This window comes from Staurois parvus, unplaced genomic scaffold, assembly GCF_062004578.1.
Source record: "Staurois parvus isolate SC_StPar_1 unplaced genomic scaffold, SC_StPar_1.0 ptg000081l, whole genome shotgun sequence".
Classification (NCBI taxonomy): Eukaryota; Metazoa; Chordata; class Amphibia; order Anura; family Ranidae; genus Staurois; species Staurois parvus.
In genome coordinates this window covers 15,097,573-15,109,622 of record NW_028317877.1, presented here as the reverse complement: position 1 = coordinate 15,109,622, position 12,050 = coordinate 15,097,573, and the positions used below count along the sequence as shown (strand labels likewise).

Sequence of the window (12,050 nt, the reverse complement as noted above, 5' to 3'; positions counted from 1 at the left end):
GTATTTTCTTCAACCACAGGTTGAAAGAATATTGCTCATTTCCCAAATCAACACAGTCAGTAAAATGGGGGAATCCCTCCCGCAGTGCCATTGTGTTCTTCTGGCGAAGAGCTTTCCCCACTGCCAGTGTACAATGATCAGTGATGCCGGTGAGCCTTCCCCACTGCCAGTGTACAATGATCAGTGCTACCAACGAGCCTTCCCCACTGCCAGTGTACAATGATCAGTGCTGCCGGCGAGCCTTCACCACTGCCAGTGCACAATGATCAGTGCTGCCAGCGGGCCTTCCCCACTGCCAGTGTACAATGATCACTGCTACCAACGAGCCTTCCCCACTGCCAGTGTACAATGATCAGTGCTGCCGGCGAGCCTTCCCCACTGCCAGTGTACAATGATCAGTGCTGCCGGCGAGCCTTCCCCACTGCCAGTGTACAATGATCAGTGCTGCCGGCGAGCCTTCCCCACCGCCAGTGTACAATGATCAGTGCTGCCAGCAATGATGGCACAAAAAAACCTGACAGGCTGGTTGTACTGAAACAATCAACTTCATCCAGCCTATCCGTAGATGGATTGAAATTCCTGCTGAACCGCCTGAATTACAACTCATCTATGGCCACCTTAAAAGTGCTATTCTTAAACCATGTTGCAAAAGAATTAAAGCCTATAGAATTCAGAGTATATCTTCAGAGTATATTACTGGAAATTGTCATCAAAGTGGATAGTTTATTTATTTAGAGCAATAATGTATGGTGCTTTAGCGGTCCCCCAAAGATACCAAAAATAACTGAGAAACCAAACAGTAGATGTATCGTGTGTGTTGTAATATTTGGGGATGTTTAGCTCCGTTGTAGATGCGTTAGCAAGGAAGTTCACGCCAGTCAGGAACTATTTTTCAGGGCTTGGTAGCCCATTTTTATTAAAAGGAAAAAAAGGAAAGTCCTTCTCCAGCAAAATATACACAATACAAATGAAAACACTAGCCCACCTGGCTACTTTTCAGCACTGCTGCTATAGTTACTGGTCCTTCTGACCACTAGTTCTTTGGGGCACACTGTAGCAATCATGCTCACAGAGATGGACGCGGTCATCCATTTTGTGCCAAACCCCTCCATTTTGTATCTCTCTCTCCCAAATCAGATTCCTCCGATATCCCCCCTTCCTTTCTGTTGAGTGACATGTGGTCTGGATGATGACAGAGATCACAGGCAGCAAACTCATTGGGAGGGCGTCATGGCTATAAACCTCACTAGCTAGTGCCCCTATGTCTGCCAGACTCTTGCTGGAGAAGGGATCGTAAAACCACAAACCAGCCCTCACGGAGCTTTAAAGACATTCCAGGTAGTCGTAAAAACAAATTTACATTTAAAAACTCACTTTTACATATGATTTTATATCTTCAAATAGGACATAATTACATAAACATGGAGCACATATTCAGACGGCTCACTTTAAGACAAGTCATTTGGTATATTACATCCCCTAGCTGAGATCAACAGGAGAGCAGAAAATAATATCTCCTTAACCCAGCAGGTATCTCATATTTCATACCTAGACGTTCAGCAGAAGATTCTGCGTATTAATCTACTCGTGGATAGAATGTTATATGTATCCAGGGTAAGTTATGAACCATAATATAAGCTAGGAGGGATCTTTGGTCATAGCTTGGGTCTCCGTCTGCCACACCCGCCCAAATGAGGCGATTGGTTCTCTGCTTCAGGGAGACACCCTGCTGAGTTCCTAGATAAAGGCTGTGATGCTTGAAGGTAAGCTAAGCTGAGTTGAAGTTGAAGTTGAAGAATCCCCCTTTTAACATCGGAACTAACTTTGGGAGATAAGACCCTTTTGGCTCTGAAACCTGATCTGCTTAACCCAAGGCTGACGGCAAGTACTTTATCCCTCTAAGCTTCTTTCTGTTATCTCTTTGCTGTGCTATTGCTTTCTGTATATTTAGATATATATATTGGCTACATCTTTTTCTGTAAATATTTTTATTGCACCCTTTTGACCTTTTAGTAATAAATTTTACTTTCTGAAAAAGCGTTGAACTGTTTCTAAAGCTCTTTAATGCAAACTAAGCACCCCTGCCTCTGAAGAGCGCTACATTACTCAGTAATGTATATACCAGCTCCCCTGTACTCCATTATAGTGATATGACATATATACAGTAATGATTACTTTATACATGTCATATCAATAATGGAGTACAGGGCAGCTGGGATATACATTACTGTATACAGTTTTATATTTTGGACTATTTTAAGAAAACATTTAATTTCATAAGCATTAAGGGAGAGTGGTTGGGGGTGGGCTGGGCAAGGTTGGGGGCGGACCTGGGCAAGGTTGGGTGGGCCAACTGGTGGAGAGTAAGTTTTGTGACCGGCTAGTAGGTCTGGGGGCGGACCTGGGCAAGGTTGGGTGGGCCAACTGGTAGAGAGTAAGTTTTATGACCGGCTAGTAGGTCTGGGGGCGGACCTGGGCAAGGTTGGGTGGGCCAACTGGTGGAGAGTAAGTTTTGTGACCGGCTAGTAGGTCTGGACTTGAAATTTTAACCCCTGTACTATAATATATTTTATTGCCAAAAGTATAGGGTCACCACTCCAAAATCATTGGATTTAGGTATTCCATTCACCCCCATGCCCACAGGTGTATAAAATCAAGCACCTAGGTATGCTGACTGCTTCTACAAACATTAGGAAAGAATGGGTCGCTCTCAAGAGCTCACTGAATTCAAGCGTGGTACTGTGATAAGTTGCCACCTGTGCAATCCGTGAACTTTCCTTGCTACTAAATATTCCGCGGTCAACTGTTAGTGGTACTATAACAAAGTGAAAGCAACTGGGAACAACAGCAACTCAGCCACAAAGAGGTAGGCCACGTAAAATGACAGAGTAGAGTCAGCGCATGCTGAAGCGCAGTGTGCAAAAGTCGCCAACTGTCTGCAGAGTCGCCAACTGTCTGCAGAGTCAACCTTCATGTGGCCTTCAGATTAGCACAACAACAGTGTGATCTTCATAGAATGGGTTTCCAAGGCCAAGCAGCTGCATCCAAGCCTTACATCACTAAGTGTAATGCAAATGCAGTGGTGTAAAGCACGCCACTGCTGGATTCTAGAGCAGTGGAGACGTGTTCTCTGGAGTGACCAATCATGCTTCTCTGGCAATCTGATGGACGATTCTGGGTTTGGCGGTTGCCAGGAGAATGGTACTTGCCTGACTGCACTGTGCCAAGTGTAGTTTGGTGGAGGGGGGATTATAGTGTGGGGTTGTTTTTCAGGGGTTGGACTTGGCCCCTTAGTTCCAGTGAAGGGAACTCTTAAGATGTCAGCAGACCAAGACATTTTGGACAATTTCATGCTTCCAACTTTGTGGGAACAGTTTGGGGATGGCCCCTTCCTGTTCCAACGTGACTGCACACCAGTGCACAAAGCAAGGTACATAAAGACATGGATGAGCGAGTCTGGGGTGGAGGAAGATGACTGGCCTGCACAGAGTCCTGACCTCAACCGAATAGAATACCTCTGGGATGAATTAGAGCGGAGACTGCAAGCCAGGCCTTCTCGTCCAACATCAGTGCCTGACCTCATAAATGCACTTTGTCTATGGGAATGTTTGACCATTCTTCCCACACTTCTAAAACTTGTGGACAGCCTTCTCAGAAGAGTTGAAGCCATTATAGCTACAAAGGGTGGGCCAACTCAATATTGAACCCTACAGACTAAGACTGGGATGCCATTAAAGTTCATGTTTGTGTAAAGGCAAGCATCCCAATACTTTTAGCAATATAGTGTAATATATACGGTCAGGTCCATAAATATTGGGACATTGACACAATTCTAACATTTTTGGCTCTATACACCACCACAATGGATTTGAAATGAAACGAACAAGATGTGCTTTAACTGCAGACTGTCAGCTTTAATTTGAGGGTATTTACATCCAAATCAGGTGAACGGTGTAGGAATGACAACAGTTTGCATATGTGCCTCCCACTTGTTAAGGGACCAAAAGTAATGGAAAATTGGCTTCTCAGCTGTTCCATGGCCAGGTGTGTGTTATTCCCTCATTATCCCAATTACAATGAGTAGATAAAAGGTCCAGAGTTCATTTCAAGTGTGCTATTTGCATTTGGAATCTGTTGCTGTCAACTCTCAAGATGAGATCCAAAGAGCTGTCACTAATATATATATATATACACACACACACACACACACACACACAGACACACACACAGTATCTCACAGAAGTTAGTACACTCTTCACATTTTTGTAGATACTTTATTATATCTTTTCATGTGACACCTCTAAGTGAAAATGTCCAAACTGGGCAAAATTAGCCATTTTCTCTCCCCAGTGACATGTGACTCGTTAGTGTTACACGGTCTCAGGTGTGTTAAATTTGGTGTTATGGCTCTCACTCTCTCATACTGGTCACTGGAAGTTCAACATGGCACCACATAGCAAAGAACTCTCTAAGGATCTGAAAAAAAGAATAGTTGCTCTACATAAAGATGGCCTAGGCTATAAGAAGATTGCCAAGACCCTGAAACTGAGCTGCAGCATGGTGGCCAAGACCATACAGCAGTTGAACAGGACAGGTTCCACTCAGAACAGGCCTCGCCATGGTCAACCAAAGAAGTTGAGTGCACGTGCTCAGCATCATATCCAGAGGTTGTCATTGGGAAATAAGCGTATGTGTGCTGCCAGCATTGCTGCAGAGGTTGAAGGGGTGAGGGGGTCAGTCTGTCAGTGCTCTGACCATACGCCGCACACTGCATAAAATTGGTCTGCATGGCTGTCGTCCCAGAAGGAAGCCTCTTCTAAAGATGACGCAAGAAAGCCCGCAAACAGTTTGCTGAAGACAAGCAGACTAAGGACATGGATTACTGGAACCATGTCCTTTGGTCTAATGAGCCCAAGATAAACTTATTTGGTTCAGATGGTGTCAAGTGTGTGTGGCGGCAACCAGCTGAGGAGTACAAAGACAAGAGTGTCTTGCCTACAGTCAAGCATGGTGGTGGGAGTGTCATGGTCTGGGGCTGCATGAGTGCTGCCGATATTTCGGAGCTACAGTTCATTTACGGAACCATAAATGCCAACATGTATTGTGACATACTGAAGCACAGCATGATCCCCTCCCTTCGGAGACTGGGCCGCAGGGCATTATTCCAACATGATAATGACCCCAAACACACCTCCAAGATGACTACTGCCTTGCTAAAGCAGCTGAAGGTAAAGGTGATGGACTGGCCAAGCATGTCTCCAGACCTAAACCCTATTGAGCATCTGTGGGGCATCCTCAAACAGAAAGTGGAGGAGCGCATGGTCTCTAACATCCACCAGCTCCGTGATGTCGTCATGGAGGAGTGGAAGAGGACTCCAGTGGCAACCTGTGAAGCTCTGGTGAACTCCATGCCCAAAAGGGTTAGGGAAGTGCTGGAAAATTATGGTGGCCACACAAAATATTGACATTTTCACTTAGGGGTGTACTCACTTTTGTTGCCAGCAGTTTAGACATTAATGGCTGTGTGTTGAGTTATTTTGAGGGGACAACAAATTTACACTGTTATACAAGCTGTATACTCATTACTTTACATTGTAGCAAAAGTGCCATTTCTTCAGTGTTGCCACATGAAAAGATATAGTAAAATATTTACAAAAATGTGAGTGGTGCACTCACTTCTGTGAGATACTGTATACGTATATACACACACATATACATATACACACACTGCTAAAAAATAAATAAAATAAAAGAACACTTTTTTAATCAGAGTATAGCATCAAGTCAATTAAACTCCTGGGCCTTTTCTTATGAAGAGAAACATCTAAGCCCAGCTAAATTTAGCAAAAACACATTTGCAATCTCCCAGAAGCATGTGGGAAAATGTGTTATGGTCTGATGAAACCAAGGTTGAACTTTTTGGCCAAAATTCCAAAAGGTATGTTTGGCGCAAAAACAACACTGCACATCACCAAAAGAACACCATACCCACAGTGAAGCATAGTGGTGGCAGCATCATGCTTTGGGGCTGCTTTTCTTCAGCTGGAACTGGGGCCTTAGTCAAGGTAGAGGGAATTATGAACAGTTCCAAATACCAGTCAATACTGGCACAAAACCTTCAGACTAGAAAGCTGAACATGAAGAGGAACTTCATCTTTCAGCATGATAACAACCCAAAGCGTACATCCAAATCAACAAAGGAATGGCTTCACCAGAAGAAGATCAAAGTTTTGGAATGGCCCACCCAGAGTCTAGACCTGAATCCGATCGAAAATCTGTGGGGTAATCTGAAGAGGGCTGTGCACAGGAGATGCCCTCGCAATCTGACAGATTTGGAGTGTTTTTCCAAGGAAGAGTGGGCAAATATTGCCAAGTCAAGATGTGTCATGCTGATAGACTTATACCCAAAAAGACTGAGTGCTGTAATAAAATCAAAAGGTGCTTCAACAAAGTATTACTTTAAGGGTGTGCACACTTATGCAACCATACTATTTTAGTTTTTTATTTTTACTTTCCTACACCTAAAAGATTTCAGTTGTTATCCAATCAATTTGTACAGTTTATAGGTTACATTAAAGGTAGAAAAAGTTCTGAAATTATTTATCTTTGTCTAATTTGTCACAGAAACCTGACATTGTAACAGGGGTGTGTAGACTTTTTATATCCACTGTGTGTATGTATATGTATTATATGTAATATATATATATATGTATATATATATATATATCACTGCTCAAAAAAATTAAAAACACTTTTTAATCAGAGTATAGCATAAAGTCAATTAACCTCCATAGCGGTATTCCCGAGTGTAGCTCGGGGTAAAATTTCAGTACCAAAAGCGGTATCCCCGAGCTACACTCGGGCTTACCATGCGGCGCTGCATAGGGATTCCCTGCAGAGCTTAACTTGTCCTTCGCTCCCGCGATGTGTCCCCTGCAGCGTCCCTGGCCATCTCCTCCGGCCGATAACGGCATCCGGCTTCTGTGTTCCGGTCCCTGTGACGTCGGGACGTACGGGCGCCGGAACCGGCGGGAAATTTGAAAATTTTAAAAAATGACATTTTTTTCTATACGAATTTTACATAGTAAAACATTGCTGTTTCAAACCATTTCATATACATTTTGTCCCGAGTGCTTTGTCCTGTGCCCTGCCTGCATTTTGACTGTTCTTTCTGCCTAAAAAGCGTCCCTTTAGGTCAAAAGCGGGTTTAGATCAGCTAGAGAACAGCAATAGTAAATCAGAACCACTTGCAGAATTGAGTGATGATTCGTCTTCTATTGGGCTCTGTGCTCACTGCCCGGCACCATAGAGCTCGATTGGCATTTGCCATTGAACACCAGAATTGGCAGGTTCACCACTGGCACCCTGTGCTTTTCACAGATGAGAGCAGGTACACCCTGAGCACATGTGACAGACGTGAAAGGGTCTGGAGAAGTTGTGGAGAATGTTATCCTGCCTGTAACATCGTTCAGCATGACCGTTTTGGTGGAGGGTTAGTGATGGTCTGGGGAGGCATATCCATGGAGGGATGCACAGACCTCTACAGGCTAGACAATGGCACCCTGACTGCCATTAGGTATTGGGATGAAATCCTTGGACCCATTGTCAGACCCTACGCTGGTGCAGTGGGTCCTGGGTTCCTCCTGCTGCACGACAATGCCCGGCCCCATGTGGTGAGAGTATGCAGGCAGTTCCTGGAGGATGAAGGAATTGATACCACCACGCTCGCCTGACCTAAATCCAATAGAACACCTCTGGGATATCATGTTTCAGTCCATTCAATGCCGCCAGATTGCATCTCAGACTGTCCAAAAACTCAGTGATGCCCTTGTGCAGATCTGGGAGGAAATACCCCAGGACACCATCCGTCATCTCACTAGGAGCATGCCCTGACGTTATCAGACATGCAGACAAACACGTGTGGTTCATACAAATTACGGAGTACCATTTTAGTTGCTGCAATGAAATTTAATCAAAAATGGACTAGCCTGCTGCATCATTTTTTCAATTTGATTTTTGGGGTGTCTTTGAATTCAGTCCTCTGTAGGTTGATCATTTTGATTTCAAGCGATGGGGCATCCTTACATTCCTAACACATTACTCAGTCCATATCAGTATAGATATCCAGCATGAGATTTTTCCCCATTGAGATCTGATGTGTTTTCAAAGTGTCCCTTTTTCTGGAGCAGTGTGTATACACACAAACACACACAAACACACACAAACACACACTGCATAGCAAACATCCTGAAACCGAAAGCCAATACATCGCTTGGAGAGCAGCTCACATGACATCCTTTGGAAATGCTCAAAAGTTGCCAGCTTACTTTTGACAGTACTGTTTTATGAAGAGACTCCAAGGCTTATGTCAAAGTAGAAATTTAAAAATAATCTGCGACACTGCATCACAGAGAATGAGATATGAATTATTCCATAGCTATAAATACACAATATTGTATCAAGACATATTCTATTATATAACTCCTTGTGCAATGCAGATGTCCATGCCGATAACTTCCGGTCAGGCTCAGCAATCACTGAGAAGATCAATGAAGATGAAATCTACACCACAACATGACCGATTTTAGTACCCATATTTGCTGAGCTCAGGATGTAACTCGGTTATTCAAGAATTATCAAAACATTTTCCCTTAAAAAAAAAAAAAGACTGCAATCCATGTTGTTTGGTAGCAACTGCTAATCAGGTTATGAACCACCTCCCGTCCGGCTGTTGTATATAAACGGCCGGACGGTGGCAGTGCAGGGTCAGGTGGCCGTTTATAAACAGCCTCCCTGCTCCCTGCTTGCTCGCGCTCCCAGGGAGCACGCAGCACCGCGATTCGGTGCCAGCTGTGTCCTCCTGACACAGTGGAACACCGATTGTTGTACGGGACCTCTCTGTGAAGTCCTGATCATGTGATCACTGATTGATTAATCAGTGATCACATGCAGAGTAGTAAGCAAGATGTCAATTCTGACATCATTGCTTACTACGTTTGAAATCTGTGAATGATCACAGAGGTCACATGGTACAAGGCTATTCACAACAGCCTTGTACCATGTGACAAGCTGTGACCAATCACAGCTCACACAGTAGTCCTGAATGGCTGCAAGAATGCAGCCAGAGAGAAGGAGAAATGATTGCTTTTACACCCATAAAGGCTGTAAAGCAATCAATGTAAAAAAAAAATAAATCGTCATCACCCCCCCCCCCAAGTAGTACAGTGTCACCACGGTGACACTGTACTGCTAGGGTGACAGTATGTAAAAAGAAAAAAAAACAAAACATATAAATATAAAAAAATAAAACAAAAATGTAAAAAAAAAAAGTTTAAAAATTATAATTTTTGGTTATAAGCTAATTTGGGTTATTTTTTTTTACTAAAAAGATAACGGAACAAAATTAAATTAAGATTTATGATGAAATATTATTTATTTGCAAAATTTTATAAGAAAAACACTTTTTTCAAACTTTTTGGACTTTTCATTTACATAGCAAAAAAAATAAAAATCCCAGTGGTGAATAAATACCACCAAAATAAAGCTAAAAAATTCATATAGGTACAGTGTTGCATGACCGCGCAATTGTCATTCAAAGTGTGATAGCGCTGAAAACTGAAAATTTTCATGGACAGGAAGGGGGTAAAAGTGTCCGGACTTGAAGTGGTTAAAACAAGCATGGAAGGAGTCGATTATTAGATACAGTGGGGATCCAAAGTTTGGGCACCCCAGCTAAAAAATTGTATTAATGTGCATAAAGAAGCCAAGGAAAGATGGAAAATTCTCAAAAAGGCATCACATTACAGATTAGACATTCTTATAATATGTCAACAAAAGTTAGATTTTATTTCCATCATTTACACTTTCAAAATAACAGAAAACAATAAAATGGCGTCTGCAAAAGTTTGGGCACCCTGCAGAATTTATAGCATGCACTGCCCCCTTTGCCAAGCTGAGACCTGCCAGTGTCATGGATTGTTCTCAATCATCGTCTGGGAAGACCAGGCGATGTCAATCTCAAAGGTTTTAAATGCCCAGACTCATCTGACCTTGCCCCAACAATCAGCACCATGGGTTCTTCTAAGCAGTTGTCTAGAAAACTGAAACTGAAAATAGTTGACGCTCACAAAGCTGGAGAAGTCTATAAGAAGATAGCAAAACGTTTTCAGATGTCAATATCCTCTGTTCGGAATGTAATTAAGAAATGGCAGTCATCAGGAACAGTGGAAGTTAAAGCAACATCTGGAAGACCAAGAAAAATATCAGACAGAACAGCTCGCAGGATTGTGAGAAAAACAATTCAAAACCCACGATTGACTGCACGATCCCTCCAGAAAGATCTGGCAGACACTGGAGTTGTAGTACACTATTCCACTATAAAGAGATACTTGTACAAATATGGTCTTCATGGAAGAGTCGTCAGAAGAAAACCTCTTCTACGTCCTCACCACAAAAATCATCGTTTGAACTTTGCAAATGAACATATAGACAAGCCTGATGCATTTTGGAAACAAGTTCTGTGGACCGATGAGGTTAAAATTGAACTTTTTGGCCGGAATGAGCAAAGGTACGTTTGGAGAAGAAGGGGCACAGAATTTAATGAAAAGAACCTCTGTCCAACTGTTAAGCATGGGGTTGGATCAATCATGCTTTGGGGTTGTGTTGCAGCCAGTGGCACAGGGAACATCTCACGAGTAGAAGGAAAAATGGATTCAATAAAATTTCAGCAAATTTTGGATGGTAACTTGATGCCATCTGTGAAAAAGCTGAAGTTAAAGAGAGGATGGCTTCTACAAATGGATAATGATCCTAAACACACCTCGAAATCCACGGGGGATTACATCAAGAGGCGTAAACTGAAGGTTTTGCCATGGCCTTCACAATCTCTTGACCTCAACATAATTGAAAATCTATGGATAGACCTTAAAAGAGCAGTGCGTGACAGACAGCCCAGAAATCTCAAAGAACTGGAAGACTTTTGTAAGGAAGAATGGGCAAAGATACCTCAAACAAGAATTGAAAGACTCTTGGCTGGCTACAAAAAGCATTTACAAGCTGTGATACTTGCCAAAGGGGGCAGTACAAGTATTAACTCTGCAGGGTGCCCAAACTTTTGCAGACGCCATTTTTTTGTTTTCTGTTATTTTGAAAGTGTAAATGATGGAAATAAAATCTAACTTTTGTTGACATATTATAAGAATGTCTAATCTGTAATTTGATGCCTTTTGGAGATTTTTCCATCTTTCCTTGGCTTCTTTATGCACATTAATACAAATTTTTAGATGGGGTGCCCAAACTTTCGATCCCCACTGTATATAGGCACAAACTCTAGAAAATAGGCCTTAGTATTTTAGATGATAAATTCCACACATAAATAAGCACACTGTAAAATCAGAGCACACCTTGGATTTGAGAAAAAATTATAGCCAATTTGGGTGATTAACATTTTGAGGACGGGGATATCAACAACAGACTTTTATGCATGTATTAGGGCTCATTTACACTTGCTTCGACTTTAACACACATTAAAGAGCCTACTGCTTGATCATGCTTTTTTAATGCTTCTGTGATGCTTCGGCTTTTTTGAAGCTTAGCAAATGCCTGTGTGTGTTGATTTTCAATTTGTTTTAAAGGGGGCAAGTAGAACCCCCGCTCAGTAGTACTCCTGTTCAGCAGATCCCCTGCTCAGTAGTACCCCCAGATCTGCTGATATCCCACTCAGTAGTAACCGCTAACTCTGCTGATCCCCCACTCAGTAGTAATCCCCAGCTCTGCTGATCCCCCGCTCAGTAGTAATCCCCAGCTCTGCTGATCCCCCACTCAGTAGTAATCCCCAGCTCTGCTGATCCCCCGCTCAGTAGCAATCCCCAGCTCTACTGATCCCCAGCTCAGTAGTATTCCCCAGCCCTGCTGATCCCCCACTCAGTAGTAATCCCCAGCCATGCAGATTCCCCACTCAGTAGTAATCCCCAGCCCTGCTGATCCCCCGCTCAGCAGTAATCCCCAGCCCTGCTGATCCCCCGCTCAGCAGTAATCCCCAGCCCTGCTGA

At 43.0% G+C, this 12,050-nt stretch overlaps 1 protein-coding gene across 1 annotated transcript in view; it reads right to left on the bottom strand.

Moving 5' to 3' along the window:
- Positions 1-12,050, bottom strand: part of FH (fumarate hydratase) — a 55,376-nt gene that overhangs the window by 18,931 nt on the left and 24,395 nt on the right. The gene's annotated exons all lie outside the window — the stretch shown is intronic.